Below are 20,898 nucleotides of genomic sequence, written 5' to 3' on the forward strand. Positions count from 1 at the left end.
GAGTGTATAGATGATATGCATATAAATACAGTGTGTGGGTATTTTAGTGTGTGACTGCATGTAAAACAATAGTGACTGCAGTGGAAGTCTTGGTGAGTTCCCACACTTTTCATGTAGGACTTGACCCCTGTTGATAATTCTATAAATTCTCAAACAATTTACCTCAATTTGTTGGCATTTCCAGTTACTAGAGGTGCCTGCAAGTTGTCAAAAATGTAGATATTTGTTTTTCATAGTCCAAAACTGCAAACCCCTGAAAACTGTATTTATTAAGATATAGATCCACATCATGTGTACAACAAATACTTATTATTTTGGAGCTGCCAACAATTCCTGATAGTTTTAAAAAATACAAAAGAAAGAGCTATTAAGACTTGTTAAAATGAATAACTTCTTTTCAAGTTGCAATATATTATAGGCCTATAAGCCTGTCCTACAATTAACCTGTTCGCTTACTATATATTTTTCATAAGGTCTGGTGCACTCTATAATAGGCATTATATGTGTCTGACACTTGTTTAAAAATCAATAAATTATCTTTTACACGGAAAATTGGATTATTATTTTTTTACACAAAAAATGTATTACTTGTACATTTATAAATGTATTTCGCTTCAAATTCCAATTATTTAGTATTTTCGCTGGTTCAGTAAAACACCAAGTCACACATTTAATTTGACGAGTGACTAATACACAGTCACAACAACTGAAATGAATGATGATGTGCAAGAGAAGAAGAGCTGGTGCAGCTGGGCGTGCTCTGTGCATAGGAAAAAGAGGCGGTGCAGGGGAAGGGGGAGAGAGGGCAGACTGATGTCACATGCAGGGAGGGTCACTTCACCTGCAGCCCGGTATAGCAGTTACACTGGGAGTGGGGAATTAAATGAAACTGGTCAGACCAGTAATGCTCACTGGGTGATCTCAGGTATGACTTAGCTCTCTCTGACACGGCACTTACAGAGATGGTGAAACCACAGGACAAGGGGCTGCTGCAATGAATCGGCGGGGGACAGAGTAGTCAGGGTGCCAGCTACATGCTGCTACTTGTGAAGGTGAGTGATGCCCGCGGTGTGCTTGTTCTAACTGTATTCGGCGCTGAGAATGGCGCGCAGGGTGGTTGTGCTGTTGTGACTGAATACTCATTTTATTGGAGCTATATTTAGTTATTTCCGTAGTGCTATAGAACAATGTCAGTGTGAATGTTTATATAGAGGTCTGGTATAAGGGCTGTGATGGGTATTTGGGGTCTGTGTAGCGTAGGTAAATCGTTCCTGTTAGACTGAGCCTGGTGGTGACAGGCAGGAAGGATGTTATAAATATTTAATGTTTCAGAGCTGCTGCTGCTGCTATTTTCTGGTGTATACTAATACAGCAACAAGAAGGGACTTCCGCAAACGTAATGTATTGAAAACAAAGGTGCAACTACTGAAGTGTCGCTGACCAGCATGAGTACAATCACTAGCATCCTAGCATCACTGTGTCACATTGGGTAGCACAGTCTCACAGAATGGTGTCACAGGAACAGGTGCAGGGCATCACTTTGACACTAGAGCACTGATGAGGGGCAGCACTGCATCATATGAGAAGTAATTGGGGCAGTATCAAATTACATACACAGTGGGCATAACAAGACAAGTTAGTGGGCATCACTGTGTCACCACCTAAGCAGTCTGAAGGCAGTGCTGTGTCACATGATCAGTAACTATCAAGCAGCTCTGTATTGTAGGAGCAGTCACTTTCATTTCTGCACTAGAGGGACACTATTTGCCACCACTGTGACACATTAGCACACATTGGGGTTCAGAATAAAAGCCTGGCATCTGTGTTGTATAGAAGTTGCTGGACATCCCTGTCCTACTAAAGTATTGTGCCACATGAGCCATAACTAGCATCACTGTCTCTAGAGTACATAGTGGGTTGCATTGTCTCAGTAACTGGGAATTACTGTGTTACAAAAGTAGTTACTGGCTGCAGAATGTCACAGGAGCTGTCAATGGCATTAGTATATTACAGAAGCCACCCCTGGCAAGTATAGTTAGAATATCAGTATTAGCAGGGCATCATTTATTGTATGTGCATTGTGCAGCATCACTGAATGGTTGGTTGGCAGTTAATAGGTTAGCTATCTCCTTATGATCAGTAATTATAAATACCAATTAATGAGCTCTTTGTCATTATTAGTGTGTCACTGATCATGCATGCGAATGGCTTTGTTAGTCACATTTTCTTAGTATTGTTATGTTATATTAACAGAAGTTACAGTCAAGCCGTTAAACTATTTATTTACTGGAGAGCAACCACCCCACTAATGTGCATGTAAATACAAAAGGAAAATAATAGTTTTAGTTGGATGAGGCTTAAAAAAGTATATTGAATATAATATATTCCGTCCGTTTTATTTTGATCTGCCTATCCATCTTTCTGTCTTTCTATCTATCTGTCTGCTGTCTGTATCTCTCATTATTATTACATTTACATTAGGAAAGAGGTAAAAGTTTAGCATATCCATTTTATTTTTATCAATATGTAAAGTCCCTATGAAGCTCATACTGACATATCACTGCATCTAGCCGTGCGTATACCATGGATGTTTTATGTGATCATAATAACATTTTCCTTTTGAGTTTTTGCAGTAATTATCTTTTTTTAATTTTGAGTTCTGTTTGAAAGTGTGGCGCATATAATTAACATATTAATCTGTTTCTTTTAATTATTTTTAGACGTAGATCATGAACTACAGCATTGTTACAGAAATATCTTGTTGTCTGGCGGTATATATTTAATTTGTTTTTGGTGATTGGTACTATGCCATTGATTTTTCTTAATGATTATATAGAATCAGAATATTAATTCAGAACAGCAGTACATTGTAAATATGGTTATGTATGTTTTATAATAAAAACATAAGTAATGAAGAAAATTCCTTTTATGATTTTTTTTAATATCTTTAGAACTTCCATAAGTAGGGACTGCAGCAAGATTTCCTGCTTTCTCGTAATAATCTTCATACAGGTCTCACCCAAGGTGACACTATTGACCATAGAGTTATGCTGTACCATGACTGACAGGTTAATGAGTAGCTATAAGATAATATACCACATGACTGATTCTGCCTAATTATGTCATTATATTTAATATGTTCCAGTTAGGTATATTAAAATCTCTTGACTTGCTGAAGAAATGTATCCATCCCCTTTAACAACATTATTTATTAATATTATTATGAAATACATAGATAAATACAATAGTAACTAATGAAAGAAATGATTTGTCTAAACAAACATCAATACTGTATGTGTCATTATTGTTAAGGGTAGGTGCAACTTTTCTTATGATATTTTCTTTTTAACAGTATGTTTTCTATATAATTTTTATTACCAATACTTATGTCCTTCTCCATATATTGCAGAATTAATTTTCAAGATATTTTAAAGGTCAGGGAAAATAATTTTTTCTCAATTTCACTCTTAGAAAATCTGTCACTTTTATATACACGTATTTTGCAGGCATATTTCATAATGGTAGATCCTTTAACATTATAATACCGTAAGCCATACAATTGTTCATTATTTAAATATATACATTAAAAACTAAAAGGTGATTTAAAATGACACAAAAAAGACAACTCAACTCACGCGGTTCTGCCATGTGACACACAATTCATCTCCTGCTCACCCGGAATTGTATAGATAACACATGGTGTTTCTGCTCATCTGCGAACCAATTTTAAAGGGACATGAAACCCCAAAATGTTCTTGATTCCGGTAGAGAATAGAATTTTAAACAACTTTCCAATTTATTTCTATTATCTGATTTGTTTGGTAGGTAGGCTCTGGAGCTGCTGATTGGTGGCTGCACATTTGTGCCTCATGTTACTGGCTCACCCAGTGCCCAGCTAGCTCAGAGTAGTCCATTGCTGCTTTTTCAACAAAGGATATCAAGAGAATTAAGCAAATTAGATAACAGAAGTAAACTAGAAAGTTGTTTATAATTCTATACTCTATCTGAATCATGATAGAAACATTTTGGGTTTCATGTCCCTTTAAAATTGAGCTAACAGAAACAAATACACAGTCAACTCTAGGACGCTCCTGTAACTACATCCCCCAAGTACTGTGCCCAGAGGTCCAGAAACAATGCACACATATTTGTGTAGCACAGCTCCTTTTCAATACAGTACCGTGCACGGGATGTTGTCAGTACCTGCTGCAAGTAGCACATTCACTTACCATGATTTACAAGGACAGCACATGCATTTCTGAGTTTGGAGAGGTTTGTGTTGCTGCACTCCTAAGCTGCTTAAATTGAGGGCTTGACTTTTCAAGCCCTTCGCCTCTCTTCGCCTGCAGGTTCTCACAAGAGAACCTGCAGTCAGTATTTATCAAGCAGTGTTTATGAGACCACTGCTTCCCTATTCTCTTCACCTCTTAGGTTGAGAATTTCAATCTCCCTGTCCCACGAGTGATTGACTGTGTGCGGGCAGCGTGCGCAAAATAGCGCTCGTGTGCAATGTTAAATTCCAGGAGCAGATTGCTGTCCGCCAGAGGAGAGCTGGGGCGGACAGGAGCGAATATGTACACCCCTCTCCGCCCTTGATTGATAAATTGAGCCCTGAGTGTGTAGCACTTGAGTGGTGTTAGCATCTGCATTAACCAATACACTCACTGAAAGGGTTTTTTATTACACATTCATTTATGGCAAAAAAATAAAAAATAGACCACTTGGTAAAACCAAAACACCTGCTTTTCTATTGATTGAATACTCAGAAATAGGCGAGACTCGGTTACAGAGGAGGAGCCTGGAGCTGCTGCCTAAGACTCAGGCATATTGAGCAGGTCCAGCCTGGAAAGGAAGGGTAGGAAGTAGGTGGAACTGGCATTTGTTCTCCCTGTCATTTAAGCAGTGACACACAGGGCTTTCCTGGCTTGTATCTGGCAGAGCCAGCACCTTCTGCACCTACTGTGCCCACAGCCAGGGCATGCATGATTGACAGCCAAGGGGGTTAAATAAACCTATCTCCCAGGTTGGCCTTTGGCAGCTAGAAGTTAAACCAGCATATAAACAGACATGGCATGTGTATGTGTTATATATATATATATATATATATATATATATATATATATATATATGGCATTGCAGGCAAAAATCAAATTCATTTTTAACCTTCCTTTAAGAATCTTCCTGTAAGTTACATCTACTATTGCTGCAGCTAAATATACTTTATCTCTTCACAAATGCATCCCTCATAGCTTTCAGTGTAGTGTTTTTAATTGTATATCTGCAGACACCTGTTGCCACATTTATTTTTATAAACATTCTAAAAGTTTTATTCTATTCTAATCTACTATTTTTTTCTAGCTACATTTCTTTTTAGTCTTTGAAGCACAACCATATATGTTTGTTGCTCTTTCATGTTAATGGGCAAATTAAATTAAATATGAAAGTTAGGCGCCTTCTAGAATATTTGGAATATTTAGGGCTAGATTACAAGCGGATCGCTAATTTATCACGCGATAAATAATCAACCATTAGCGCTTATAAAATTAACCAGAGATCAGAACTCTGGTTAATTGTATAAATGTACCCCAAATGCCCCCAAAATACAGTGGTGTGTATTTTTCTTAAAAAAGGCTTAGATACAAGGTAATCACAGAGGTAAAAGTATATTAATATAACTGTGTTGGTTAAGCAAAACTGGGGAATGGGTAATAAAGGGATTATCTATCTTTTTATACAACAACAATTCTTGAACAGACTGTCCATTTCAATACAGACTACAATGGGAACACAGTAAATTTAATAATAGAAGTAAATTCTAAACTTGTATGATCTGACTGAATCACAATATATATATATATATATATATATATATATATATATATATATATATATATATATATATATATATATATATATATATATAATGTGTTTCATATCTATTTAAAGGGATATAAAGCAGTCTGTTTTATTGTAGTAGTAAAAAAAGCACTTTTTTTTGCTAAATAAGCACAATTTTATATCCCTTTAAATCAGTGGCCGACAAATCTGTTTAAAAATTAGTAGCCAATAAGAATATTTAGGAGTCAGACAGTGGTATCTGTATAAATATGGAGACTAACCCAAAAAGATAGGAGCCAGTGGTAACATTCTATGAGCCAGTGGCTCCCTGGGTTTGTTGAGTCCTTATTATATTCTGTTCATGAGCCAGGAGAGTAAGTTCATATAGATTGTATAAGGATAACACATCAAGCGCCTAGGCTTCATATCACTGCAAATCAATGCCAAATTATATTATAATCTTGGAAAAGACTCTGTATCACACTTGTTAGATTATATATAAATTATAATCACATAATTGAATACATTATGCTGGAGGGTACTGGTAACAGAATCTCATTACTGCTAAAAATATAGATACATATCTCTACCGCTATGCATTACTTACTATCCTATCTTGTGTGGTACAACCTGTTAATTAAAGTGTTTGATGTCAGATAAAGAAATAAGCATAAATGATGCAGCTATTTTAGGAATGTAAAAGGTAAGCAGGACAGGTTTATGCAGTCAGATTCTCTTTAAATAGAGATTCCATTTTAATAAATAAACAATTCAGGAAAGGCTTGGTAAGATAAGGGTGTGATGTACAGTTTCTGTGCTTCAGGAAGGGGAAGTATTTTTTTCTTTCCTGTCTGGGTTTTCAGCAGTATGTATAATGTTTAGTCGTGAACACAATATTTTAACTTAGCGAAGTTGTTAATGCTGTAAGGAACCTCATTATTGCTCTGGATGTATGTGTAACAGTTATTGCAGAACAAACACTGTACATAAAATTAAATGGTTTAACCCTTTCTGACTGGGTAAGGGAGGTGCCACACATAAACAAGATCATGTGCCTTGTCCAGTAATCAATAGGTCTGTTTATTTGCAAATAGAATATTCCCACAGGGGATAACATGTATATTTCTTGTGTGCAGTATGCCCTTTTGCAATTTTCTTCTTCACAAAGGGTGTTGCCTGTATTTTCCAAAAGCCAACTCCCTCTCTAGCATAGCAATAAGTCAAATGTCGTTGTACACCATGTACCTGATAGAGTACTGTAAAATGAATAGAACATTATTCTTTGGTTATCAGGGAAATGGCTGATTACATGTAAAGTTCCCTTTACTTTTATGTTTGTTAGATTTGGAAGAATGTCATACTTAAAGGGACATTCAATTTAAACTTTATTATACTTATACATTTCCCCCCTACGTTTCCCACATTTGTCATTTTTTTTAACTGCCCTCAGAGATACTGTTCTTAATGCCACAACGTTCAGAACCCTGACCCATGCATGCTTCACAGTGATAGCTTTATATAATTTTGTTTGCAAACGTTTGCAGTTCAGTTTTTTTTTCTGGTGCATATATAAAAAAAATGTCCCTTGAAGACAGGATGCTGCATTCACCCCTTAATACATATTTTCAAGTTTTTGATAAAGGGATATAAAAATAAAAAATAACCTTATATACTCTGTTGTTAAAGGGATATAAAATGAAATCATTAACAGTCATATATGCACTGTTTCTTTAGTGGAGAGTATCTGTTGGGCATTTTGATTTTCCTGTTCTGAGTATGACTAATACAAAAACCCAAGAGGTGTCCAGCACTAGGGCTCAGTCAAATCAATTACAGTAGTTGAGGCAGCACTATTTTTCAGCAATTTTCCTTTTTTTCTTTATTGCTAGAAGGTTACCTTCTTGTAATACAGAAAAAGGGAAATGTGCTGTAAAATAGTGCTTGCTGGGGATGAAGCATTTTCCCAGCAACACCAGGACAGGAGGTCTTATAGCTGAAGGCTAGTAGGTCCATGAGTAATATCTGTAAATACTTCTGCCAACTGTAATGTAATGTGGATTCACTGCAGCCTGATGGAATTGGGTCAGTAAAGAGAGGTACAACTGTGAGCCCACAGCACTCCCCCGCCAGGCACTTAAATGGGCTCCAGGGCCCATTGTCTAGGCACCATGGGACTTTTGATAAAAAATTTGCTGTCATGAAGAGAAAGCACGAAAAACCTTTTTTTTTTTTAACTTTATATTGTAATATGTGTGTCTCTCCTTCACGTCCAGAATCCTGTATATCTAGATAATTAGCTATTAAGCTAAAATTTGCCTTTCTAGAATTATTTGAGAGACCTTACAAAACTTGTCACCTAAACAGAGAGCTTTAGATCATCAAACTTTAAGTAACTATCTTTAGAATGCTGACTATTAGTATTTTCCAGTAAATTTAACTTTTTAGTTATACAGATCAACATAATGTAATCCTTAAATTAAAGAGGCATAAAACTACTAATCATTAAAATACCATTATTTTGACACCTACATTAACTAATCACCTGCGTTAAAACCTTGTCTCTGTGTCAGTGTCTCTAAGGCATCTTTGTCTACACATGTCTGTATTTGTGCATTACTTTTATATCGCTATTTTAGCTAAATGTAGCCACCAATCAGCAAGTGCTACCCAGGTTCTGAACCAAAAATGGGCGGGCTCCTGAGCTTACATTCCTGTTTTTTTTTCAGAAGAAAAAATGATAATAGGAGTAAATTAGAAAGTTGCTTAAAATTGCATGCACTGTCTGAATCGTGAAAGAAAAAAAATTGGGTTTCATATCCCTTTAAGTAGCACAATTACCTTTTGAAAAAGATTTTTTATCTATTTTTAGGCTCCCAAAAGTCCCCAGATGTACAGATGTATTCCATATTGCCCTCCTAGCTGGCACAGGGTTGTTCTCAAATCACAACCCACTTGTTTGCACCATTTATTTCAGTGTGGCAGACATCAGCTTTATCCAGGGTGAAAGCAGCTACATTGAAGTGTATGGCACCTGTGACTCTTTTTTTTTTAAAAACTTTATCAAGTAATTTAAAAAAAAAAAAAAAAAAGATTCCAATTAACTTCTATTATCAAATTATTTTCGTTCCCATGATATTCTTTGTTGAAGATTTACCTAGGTAGGTGTCTGGAGCACTGCATGGCAGGAAATAGTGCTGCTATCTAGTGCTCTTGCAGCAGAATTTTGAGTGCCTAGGGCAACACAAAACCTAAATACGCCACTGGCCACATCCCATTGTAAAGGGACTTTAAGCAGCCAATCAGGACTTGCTAGGGAGTGTGCTTCTGGTCTGCTCAGGCACAGCCATGTTATTTACCTATGCAATTTAAAGGGACATAAAACCCAAAAATGTTCTTTCATGATTCAGATAGAGCACACAACTTTCCAATTTACTTCTGTTATCAAATTGTCTTAGTTTTCTTGTTATCCTTTGTTGAAAAGCAAGGATGTAGGCTCAGAAGTGTGCACGTGTCTGCAGCTCTATATGGCAGCAATTTTGCAACAATGTTATACATTAGCAGGAGCACTAGATGGCAGCACTATTTCCTGTCATGTAGTGCTTCAGGCACGTGCACACTACCTACCTAGGTATCTGTTCAACAAAGAATATCATGAGAAGGAAGCACATTTGATAATAGAAGTAAATTGGAAACTTTTTTTAAATTATATTCTCTATCTGAATAATGAAAGAAATATTTTGGGTTTAATGTCCCTTTAAGGACGTTTACTATGAAATCTGACGAGTTCAGTGAAATCTCATGAGATCACAGTAAAGCAAAGTGTGACATCAGCACTGATGAAACTGATTGGCTGTTGTCTTTTTTTTCTCAATATGCTGAAAGTAGCTGAAGGATATCTATTCACAGAGCACTTACTATAGTGAGCTGAAGAAATTTTGAGGTAATTTTTTTCCTTTTTTTACATAGAGATGTTCAGATGATCTTTTATAGGCTGCTTTTTTCAGTTTTGCTGCATCTCTTTAAGTCTTTTAGCATATGGGTATTATGTCCCTTTAACCCACAGCTCCTTACCGTCTCTCATGTTGTGGGATTGTTGCAGTTTTAAAGCTCTACCCTGCTGTTCCTCCAGCTTCCCCTTCAGGGCAAATATCCCAGTTTCCCAAGCAAAACCAGGGGCTACTAGGCTCTGCTCCTGACCCTCCACTACCCTACACATGGCCTGCCAGATTAGCACACCCACAAGCCCTCCCTACCAATCACAAAACGCCCATGCCCACAAGTCTCTCTCACCTGCCAGTTCAGCAAATCTTCAGTGAAATGTTGATAGGTATGGTTCAACCCCTGCAAAGGGGTTAAAGACATAGCTAAAATCCAGCTGCAACACATTGTAGGGTTTAAACATACCATTGGCAGTGATTGACAGCTACATGCATATGCTGTTCCTAATTGGCTCACCAGCCGTGTTGTATTCTGTAGCTGCCAACTATTGAAGCTTAAACGCACGACTTAACCCTTTCACGTCTAAGCCTTTTTTACACCCCCAGTGCTGAGACAATTTTGAACTTTTTTTGATACCTACATTTAAACCCTATTTTAAGTAAAATTTCAGTGAGTTACCCACAGAAATGATGTATTGTTTTTTTATACCATTATTATATTTATATAACATGGCATGTGTGATAGCTGCGGCAAAAACTGTAAAAAAAAAAATATGTATATTTTTGCGTAGATTTTAGTAAATAATATTGAAAATGGCCAGGTGACCACTGCTGTTACTGTGGTCTCCTGAGTAAATTGTCATCAAAGGTAGCCACATGTGAAATAGGGGATAGATTAGAGAGGCCCAATTGTGTAGTACAGAAATAAAAACACTTTTTTTTCTTGCATGGTGTTCACTGTTACCACAGTAATCACCTGATTATACAGATACAATTTATATATTCTTTTTAAGAGTGGGACGTCTCTACTATTAAATAAACTTTATTAGGGGTCTCGATATGTACCAGATTTTGTTTATTGTGCATATAATATCCCCAAGCAAATCCCCATGTGTTTTTTGTAATTTTATTTTTAAACGATCTGTTGTGTGGTACTGCTCAAAGACCACTTGACGATCCTCTTTCAAATGAGGGGTCTTGGAGGTTTGTAGCTGCTACGGGAACTGAGATTGAGGGATTTGAAAATCCTCTCCCCCATCCAGCTCCCTTGAAGCTACAGATATGTCCTGGTTTAACCCCTTTTTGTGACGTCACCATGTGCGTATGTGGTAACGTCACCGGCACTCCCATGAAACCTGGTAGTGCTGCTCACTAGGCCATCAACGATCCTGGCCTGTAGTGAGGGGGGTCGCCGAAAACCCTTTGCAAGGGTTAAAGACGACGTTTACAAGAATAACTAGTAGGAAAACAAAATGCACTAACAAATTAGAGCATTTCATGTTTTAATTAAAATGTCTCCTTACAGATGTAATCTGCACAGATGTGCAGGTTGCAGAGATATGATTTTTGGTCCACTGCTCCTTTAAATAATCATCAACAAAAATCTAGGCTCCTATCAGATGCAGCTTTGAATATGCAACTGAAATGAGAATCCAGAGCTGCTCTTCATTTTAATATAGCACCACTGCGTCGGGCCGATCAGTAGTGACAATGTCCAGCTCTTGTGTGTTGCTGCTTCAGAGAACAAAGTGTTTGTCTGTTTCTGTAGCTGCTCTGTTCTAGCTCCAGAATTATGGCCTGTGGTCAACAAGGACACAGTGTTTAATGCAAATTAATGTACTCCCTGATGTAATGAATCAGCTGACTAGTGTAAGCGCAAAGATAATGCTGCCCATAAATAAAAAAAAACTGACTCACAGTGGAAAAGAACTGAGCATGACTACACACTTGTCCAAAACCAATGGTGTATATATGTAAATATCTTTCTCTCTCTGTCAAATACGTTAAACATAATGGACTAGATCACAGTTCTGTTGGTGCCAGTATTAAAGGGACAGTAAAGTAATTTTCATGATTTTAAGAGAGCGTGAAATTTAAAAACAACAATAACAATTTTCTGGTTTATTGCTATTTGTAAATTGAGCACATCCTTTTTATGTACATACTATCTGAGACATCAGCTACTAAGCATTTGCAAGAGTTCAAAGTTTAAATGAACGTGAGTCTGTGATTGGCTTATGGCTATCATGTGATAAATGGGACAGGGAAATTAAATAAAACTAAATTTTGTCATAAAAAAAAATCTACTGCTCATTTTGAAATTAAAAATTCCAAGTGTTATTACATTGTCTGTTTATTACGTATTTGCTGACTATGCAATTCTACTGTATTTAAAGGGACAAAAACGTATGATTTAGATAGAACATGCAGTTTTAGGACAATTTCCAATTTACTTCCATTATCAAATTTTGCACAGTCTTTTTATATTCACACTTATTGGGGAACAAGATCCTACTGAGCATGTGCAGAAGCTCATAGGGTATACGTATGCTAGTCTGTGATTGGCTGATGTCTGTCTCATGATACAGGGGGCCGGAAAATAGGAGAGAAAAAAAAAAATTGTCCAAAAAAATCTACTGCTTATTTGAAATTCAGAGTAGTTCCTCTTAAGGACATATGACGGAATTTTTCAGCAAACTGAAAGCTGTGTCCTTAAAGGGTTAATGCCTTGTCTTTTTATTATGCACTTGTTAATTATGCAATTCTACTGCATTGAGTGGTCCTTTAACAGTGCTAATAATTACTGGATTCCATTTTAACATCCAGTATCTCCTACCCCCCATATCACAGGCAAGTTAGAAGCGTTTATCCAAGTATAATGATACCAGCTTCCAAGGCAAATGAAGGGGACTGGTAATTTCAGTGTCATGACATTTTATCATGCATATGAAAGGGCATTATTTAAACGTTATAATATTTGTAACATATTTCTACATGAAAAAGTATAGTTAAAGCTATTTATCCATATGGTAGAAACTCATTCACTGATAAGGGAAAACTGCCATATTTTTATTGGTGGACAGTGACACGCCCAACAAAGATAATAAAAAACGTTTATTTTTTCAGCACATGAATGTCTGGTTAAAAAACAAAGCTGTAATATATATTATAATACCATTGTTTAGATGCCACACTAAAACATACTCTAATGTCCATTTAATCCCTTGTGCCAAATGGACGTAGGCACTACATCACATAGTACTTTGCCCAGTGTACTGTGTTGGTGTAGTACCTACGTCCAACAATGTGGTGCAGATTGTGTTTTCACTGTCAGCTTTGATAGCGGGAGCTGCTACCAAGGGACAGAAGGTATCTGCCTTCATATGGCAAGGAAGCACTCATCATGCTCCCTTACCATATGAAGCCAGATTGGCAATACAGACAGTGTCACTGTATGTATTGCTCCGGTGGTGCTGGTGGATAGAGCAGGAGGGAAGGAAGAAGGTGGATGGGTGGCCAATCACAGAAGGGGGGAAGGGTTTGTAAGGATTTGTAAGGGAGAGAGAGGATTACACTACAGAAAAACTGCTGGCTAGGAGGGTTTACAACGGTTTTAATTTTCACCGTTTCAGAATAACAACCTTTTTTTTTCAGTCATGTGACTGCTATTAAAAAGCATTGAGAAGCAGTGCATTGATTAAAGTAGCCAGTAGGTGGAGCTGTCTGCTTGCGTTGCAGCAAAGATATGCAAGCCAAGCAAGCTGAAATGAATCAGTTTAACCAGACCTGAGCTATCGAGCAGCTTGCAAAAGAACAAGATCTTCCTGTCTATAAATCAGTCCAGATTGGAATGCATAGAAAGAACTGTTTGCAGAAAAATGCAAGTAAAGTCTGTGTTGTGTGATTATTTTATTAGGTTTATAATGCTGTTTATTTAGCAAATGTTTTTGTTCAATTAACTTAGTTTAATTATATATTCTGTGTTGTGTGATTATTTTATTAGGTTTATAATGTTGTTTAGCATTTAAAGTCTTCATTTCAAAGCTTTAAAAATAATGTATTAGATGTTGTAGTGTTAGTAATTATTAAAGGGAAATTAGACACTTTGAGATGGTAATATAAAATGATAAATTATATATATAAAAATAACTTGGCAATATACTTTCATTATTTATTTTGTCCAATTTTCCTGCAATTCCATTCTGAAATTGTGAGCTTATCAGTTTCTGTTAGAAATGGAAGTGCAGAACACGGTTATATTCCACACAGCCATTTATAGACACTAAAACTTTACACTTATTTTGTCAATATTTAAACAGCTAATGAAATGTAAAAAAATACATCTACATGTTATTCTCAGACTAATATTTTCTTTGAATGCATCATTCAAGCTAGCATGTATTCTTTCTTTCTTTCTTCTTTTCTTTTTTATTCTGATTAAAGTCTTTTTATGTAATGATTAAGTAATGATTTAGTTTATTGTTATTGTTAATTGGTACTAGCTAGAGGATGCCAATGAACAAGGCTTAAGATTTTCAACAGTTAAAAAGCTTTGTGTGTGTGTGTGTGTGTATGTATATATATATATATATATATATATATATATATATATATATATATATATATATATATATATATATATATATATATATATATATATCAGGGTGGATTTAAATCACAATTTATAAAACTAGTCAGACCGATTTAAATCACTTTAAATCATGCTTTTCATTTTTAGAATAATATCTTTTCAGATTATTTTCCAGTTATAACAGAACATAACTGGTTTGTTTATATATTAATAGATATGCATAGATCATTGAAGAGAATTAAATTATTGGGAGGCGGACTATCCAGTTTAATAGGTTAATCATTCATATTTGATCAACTTTCAGCTGTACTTTATTGGAAGGATAACAATAATAATTACTTTACTAATAACAATTTGAATAGTTTTATTTAGCTAAAACAATAGCAATTTATTTAATTTTTAATGCTTGCCCTCCCTCTTTACACGTATGTCCTTGTGCAGATCTACTCCACTCTAAACAATCTTCTATTCAGTGAGCTTCTTAAAACTTAGCAAGGGTTGATTCTGTGTACATAGATTTGCAGGGGAGCAATGGCATTAAAGGGACAGTAAAGTCAAAATTAAACTTTCATGATTCAGAAAGAACATGCAATTGTTTATCAATTTTCCAATTTACTTCTCATTTCTAATTTACTTTGTTCTCTTGGTATCCATCATGAAAATCATACATAGGTAGGCTCAGAAGCAATGCACTACTGTGAGCTAGCTGCTTGTTACTGTCTCACCTAATGGGCTCAGAGAAGCCCCAGTAGAGCATTGCTCTCCTTCAACAAAGGATACCAAGAGAATGAAGCAAATTTGATAATAGTAAAGTAAATATGAAATTTGAAAATTGTATGCTCTATCTGAAGAGTTTCCTTTCATTATTATGTTCCTTTAAGGTCTATTTCTCAACTCTATCTATTTTATAACAATTTGCTCTGACAAAGGGGTAAGTTATTTCTGCAGACACAAATTCACAGTTTTGAGAATTACAAAACCGATAATATGTGAAAATATATTCAAAGATAGAAAAAATGCCCAAAATAATCTTACAGAAACCTCTGGGTGAGCATTGTGAATGGATTAATAGAATTTACAAAAAGAAAATGTAAACATTGCAGCCATGAATATACAGCATCTTGCTATTTAATTAAAAACAAATCTATATTTCAGGATGAATAACCCATAGATTTTAATGTATCTTAAATATAAACATTTTATTTAAAAAAATCATATTTAAATAAAAAAAGTCTGACAAATAAAAAAATATGATTTAAATTAAAAATAATGATTAAAAAAAAAAAACACAACAAAAAAACATTGATTATTATCCATCCTGTATATAGTATAGTTTTCAAAGGTAATTAAAAAAACAAAGATTCAGTTTTGTTTTAACTGGATGATAGCAAAAATGCTAAGAATTCTCCGGTACTTTGGACAAGTTTTTCTCTGAAATTCAAGTTAGAAAGGTTAATACAGGTTGTATAATTTAACACTATACTGTATCTGTGCCTGCTCCGAACACTAGAGGTGGAGTGTATGATGTCAGTGATAACGCCGTTTGCATCATACAAGACACCTCTGACTCTCTAAGATGGTACAGTATTTTAGTGAGTGTGCACTGAGTGCATATTTGTGTATGCATTCTGCTAAAATAGTGGGAGTTTTTACTGATACAAGGTATATTGCAAAAATTGTTTTCTCTTGTAAGGTGTATCCAGTCCACGGATCATGCATTACTTGTGGGATATTCTCCTTCCCAACAGGAAGTTGCAAGAGGATCACCCACAGCAGAGCTGTCTATATAGCTCCTCCCCTAACTGCCACCTCCAGTCATTCTCTTGCAACTCTCGACAAGCATGGAAGCAGTAAGAGAGATGTGGTGAAATGTTTCCAATAGATGCCGCCACACAGGACTTATGGCAAACGGTCCCTAAGGTGGAGGGAGCAGTTTCTACACTAGCTAAGCGTACTACTATCCCTGTCGAGGACAGTTGTGCTTTCTTAGATCCAATGGATAAAAAGTTAGAGGGTTACCTTAAGAAAATGTTCAACAAGGTTTTATTCTACAGCCCCTTGCATGTATTGCCCCAGTTACTGTTGCTGCGGCCTTCTGGTTTGAGTCTCTGGAAGAGGCTTTACAGGTAGAGACCCCATTGGATGATATACTTGACAAGCTTAGAGCACTTAAGCTAGCCAATTCTTTTGTTTCTGATGCCATTGTTCATTTGACTAAACTAACGGCTAAGAATTCTGTTTTTGCTATTCAGGCGCGTAGGGCGCTATGGCTTAAATCATGGTCAGCCGACGTTACTTCAAAGTCTAAGCTGATTAATATTCCTTTCAAGGGGCAGACCCTATTCGGGCCTGGTTTGAAGGAGATCATTTCTGATATCACTGGAGGAAAAGGTCATGCCCTTCCTCAGGACAGGTCCAAATCAAGGGCCAAACAGTCTAATTTTCGTGCCTTTCGAAACTTCAAGGCGAGTGCGGCATCAACTTCCTCTAATACAAAACAAGAGGGAACTTTTGCCCAGTCCAAGTCGGTCCGGAGACCTAACCAGACTTGGAACAAAGGTAAGCATGCCAAAAAGCCTGCTGCTGCCTCTAAGACAGCATGAAGGATTGGCCCCCGATCCGGTAACGGATCTAGTAGGGGGCAGACTTTCGCTCTTCGCCCAGGCTTGGGCAAGAGATGCCCGGGATCCCTGGGCGTTGGAAATTGTATACCAGGGATATCTTCTGGACTTCAAAGCTTCTCCTCCAAAAGGGAGATTTCACCTTTCACAATTATCTGCAAACCAGATAATGAGAGAGGCATTTTTACACTGTGTTCAAGACCTCCTAGTTATGGGAGTGATCCACCCAGTTCCAAAGGAGGAACCGGGACAAGGATTCTATTCAAATCTGTTTGTGGTTCCCAAAAAAGAGGGAACCTTCAGACCAATCTTAGATCTCAAGATCTTAAACAAATTTCTCAGGGTCCCATCATTCAAGATGGAGACTATTCGTACCATCCTACCTATGATCCAGGAGGTTCAATACATTACTACAGTGGATTTAAAGGATGCTTATCTTCACATTCCGATACACAAAGATCATCATCGGTTTCTCAGGTTTGCCTTCCTAGACAGGCATTACCAGTTTGTAGCTCTTCCCTTTGGGTTAGCTACAGCCCCAAGAATCTTTACGAAGGTTCTGGGGTCACTTCTGGCGGTCCTAAGGCCGCGGGGCATAGCAGTGGCCCCTTATTTAGACGACATTCTAATACAGGCGTCAAATTTCCAAATTGCCAAGTCTCATACAGACATAGTTCTGGCATCTCTGAGGTCGCATGGGTGGAAAGTGAACGAAGAAAGAGTTCTCTATCCCCTCTCACAAGAGTCTCCTTTCTGGGAACTCTAATAGATTCTGTAGAAATGAGGATTTACCTGACAGAGACCAGGTTATCAAAACTTCTAAATTCCTGCCGTGTTCTTTATTCCACTCCTCGCCCTTCGGTGGCTCAGTGTATGGAAGTAATCGGCTTAATGGTAGCGGCAATGGACATAGTGCCGTTTGCCCGTCTACATCTCAGACCGCTGCAACTCTGCATGCTCCGTCAGTGGAATGGGGATTACACAGATTTGTCCCCTCTACTAAATCTGGATCAAGAGACCAGGGATTCTCTTCTCTGGTGGCTATCTCGGGTCCATCTGTCCAAAGTTATGACCTTTTCGCAGGCCAGATTGGACAATTGTAATGACAGATGCCAGCCTTCTAGGCTGGGGGACAGTCTGAAACTCCCTGAAGGCTCAGAGATCGTGGACTCAGGAGGAGACAGTCCTTCCGATATCTGGATCAGGAAACCAGAGATTCTCTTCTCTGGTGGTTATCTCGGGCCCATCTGTCCAAGGGTATGACCTTTCGCAGACCAGATTGGACAATTGTAACAACAGATGCCAGCCTTCTAGGTTGGGGTGCAGTCTGGAACTCCCTGAAGGCTCAGGGTTCATAGACTCAGGAGGAGAAACTCCTCCCAATAAATATTCTGGCGTTAAGAGCAATATTCAATGCTCTTCTGGCTTGGCCTCAGCTAGCAACACTGAGGTTCATCAGATTTCAGTCGGACAACATTACGACTGTGGCTTACATCAACCATCAAGGGGGAACCAGGAGTTCCCTAGCGATGTCAGAAGTCTCCAAGATAATTCGCTGGGCAGAGACTCACTCTTGCCACCTGTCAGCGATCCATATCCCAGGTGTAGAGAACTGGGAGGCGGATTTTCTAAGTCGTCAGACTTTTCATCCGGGGGAATGGGAACTCCATCCGGAGGTGTTTGCTCAATTGGTTCTCCGTTGGGGCAAACCAGAATTTTATCTCATGGCGTCTCGCCAGAACGCCAAACTTCCTTGTTACGGATCCGGGTCCAGGGACCCAGAAGCAGCACTGATAGATGATCTAGCAGCGCCTTGGTTCTTCAACCTGGCTTATATATTTCCACCGTTTCCTTTGCTCCCTCGTCTGATTGCCAAAATCAAACAGGAAAGAGAATCAGTGATATTGATAGCACCTGCGTGGCCACGCAGGACCTGGTATGCAGACCTATTGGACATGTCATCCTTTCCACCATGGACTCTGCCTCTGAGACAAGACCTTCTAATACAAGGTCCTTTCAATCATCCGAATCTACTTTCTCTGAGACTGACTGCATGGAGATTGAACGCTTGATCCTATCAAAGCGTGGCTTCTCCGAGTCAGTAATTGATACCTTAATACAGGCACGAAAGCCTGTCACCAGGAAAATTTACCACAAGATATGGCGTAAATATCTTCATTGGTGTGAATCCAAGAATTACTCATGGAGTAGGGTTAGGATTCCTAGGATATTGTCTTCCCTCCAAGAGGGTTTGGACAAAGGATTATCAGCTAGTTCTTTAAAGGGACAGATTTCTGCTCTGTCTATTCTTTTACACAAGTGTCTGGCAGAAGTTCCAGACGTTCAGGCATTTTGTCAGGCTTTAGTTAGAATTAAGCCTGTGTTTAAACCTGTTGCTCCTCCATGGAGCTTAAACTTGGTTCTTAAAGTTCTTCAAGGGGTTCCGTTTGAACCCCTTCATTCTATTGATATCAAACTTCTTTCATGGAAAGTTCTTTTTCTGATGGCTATTTCCTCGGCTCGAAGAGTCTCTGAGTTATCTGCCTTACATTGTGATTCTCCTTATCTGATCTTTCATTCAGATAAAGTTGTTCTGCGTACAAAACCTGGGTTTTTACCTAAGGTGGTTTCTAACAAGAATATCAATCAAGAGATTGTTGTTCCATCATTATGTCCTAATCCTTCTTCAAAGAAGGAACGTCTTTTGCATAATCTAGACGTAGTCCGTGCCTTGAAGTTTTACTTACAGGCTACTAAAGATTTTCGCCAAACATCTAACCTGTTTGTTGTTTACTCTGGACAGAGGAGAGGTCAGAAGGCCTCGGCAACCTCTCTTTCTTTTTGGCTTCGGAGTATAATCCGTTTAGCCTATGAGACTGCTGGACAGCAGCCTCCTGAAAGGATTACAGCTCATTCTACTAGAGCTGTGGCTTCCACCTGGGCCTTTAAAAATGAGGCCTCTGTTGAACAGATTTGCAAGGCTGCAACTTGGTCTTCCCTTCATACTTTTTCCAAATTTTACAAATTTGATACTTTTGCTTCTTCTGAGGCTGTTTTTGGGAGAAAGGTTCTACAGGCAGTGGTTCCTTCCGTTTAAGTTCCTGCCTTGTCCCTCCCATCATCCGTGTACTTTAGCTTTGGTATTGGTATCCCACAAGTAATGGATGATCCGTAGACTGGATACACTTAACAAGAGAAAACATAATTTATGCTTACCTGATAAATTTATTTCTCTTGTAGTGTATCCAGTCCACGGCCCGCCCTGTCCTTTTCAGGCAGGTCTAAATTTTAATTAAACTACAGTCACCACTGCACCCTATGGTTTCTCCTTTCTCTGCTTGTTTCAGTCGAATGACTGGATATGGCAGTGAGGGGAGGAGCTATATAGCAGCTCTGCTGTGGGTGATCCTCTTGCAACTTCCTGTTGGGAAGGAGAATATCCCACAAGTAATGGATGATCCGTGGACTGGATACACTACAAGAGAAATAAATTTATCAGGTAAGCATAAATTATGTTTTTTTATACAAGCTCAGTGAGTGCTGTCTCTTCCTGGAAAACTATATATATATATATATATATATATATATATATATATATATATATATATATATATATATATATATATATATAATGTTCCTAAGGTAATTTTGCACTCATAATAAACAGCTCAGTTTTGCAACAGCCAGGGTGCAAGATCAGTAGTAATGCAGTTTTCCAGTTAAAGACTGCACTCGCTGGATAAAAAAAAGATAACTTTTATTTATCAAAACTTAAAAAAGGGAAAAAAAACATGACATTTCGATGCCCTACTGGCATTTCTATTAAATGTCCCAAAATCTCAGTGTAGCAACATCACCAGTGTGACTTTCTTTGGGACATCACGCTGGTGATGTTGCTACACTGAGATTT

At 37.6% G+C, this 20,898-nt stretch overlaps 1 protein-coding gene across 2 annotated transcripts in view; it reads left to right on the forward strand.

The window, feature by feature from the left end:
- Nucleotides 1-836: 836 nt before the first annotated feature.
- MFSD6 (major facilitator superfamily domain containing 6) overlaps nt 837-20,898 on the forward strand; it is a 140,325-nt gene continuing 120,263 nt past the window's right edge. For both annotated transcript variants that reach the window (XM_053698617.1, XM_053698618.1), the window contains exon 1: nt 837-1,052. The gene's annotated coding sequence lies outside the window, so the exon portion shown is untranslated. The remainder of the gene's footprint in view (nt 1,053-20,898) is intronic.

This window comes from Bombina bombina, chromosome 1 (genome assembly GCF_027579735.1).
Source record: "Bombina bombina isolate aBomBom1 chromosome 1, aBomBom1.pri, whole genome shotgun sequence".
In the NCBI taxonomy this organism is placed as follows: domain Eukaryota; kingdom Metazoa; phylum Chordata; class Amphibia; order Anura; family Bombinatoridae; genus Bombina; species Bombina bombina.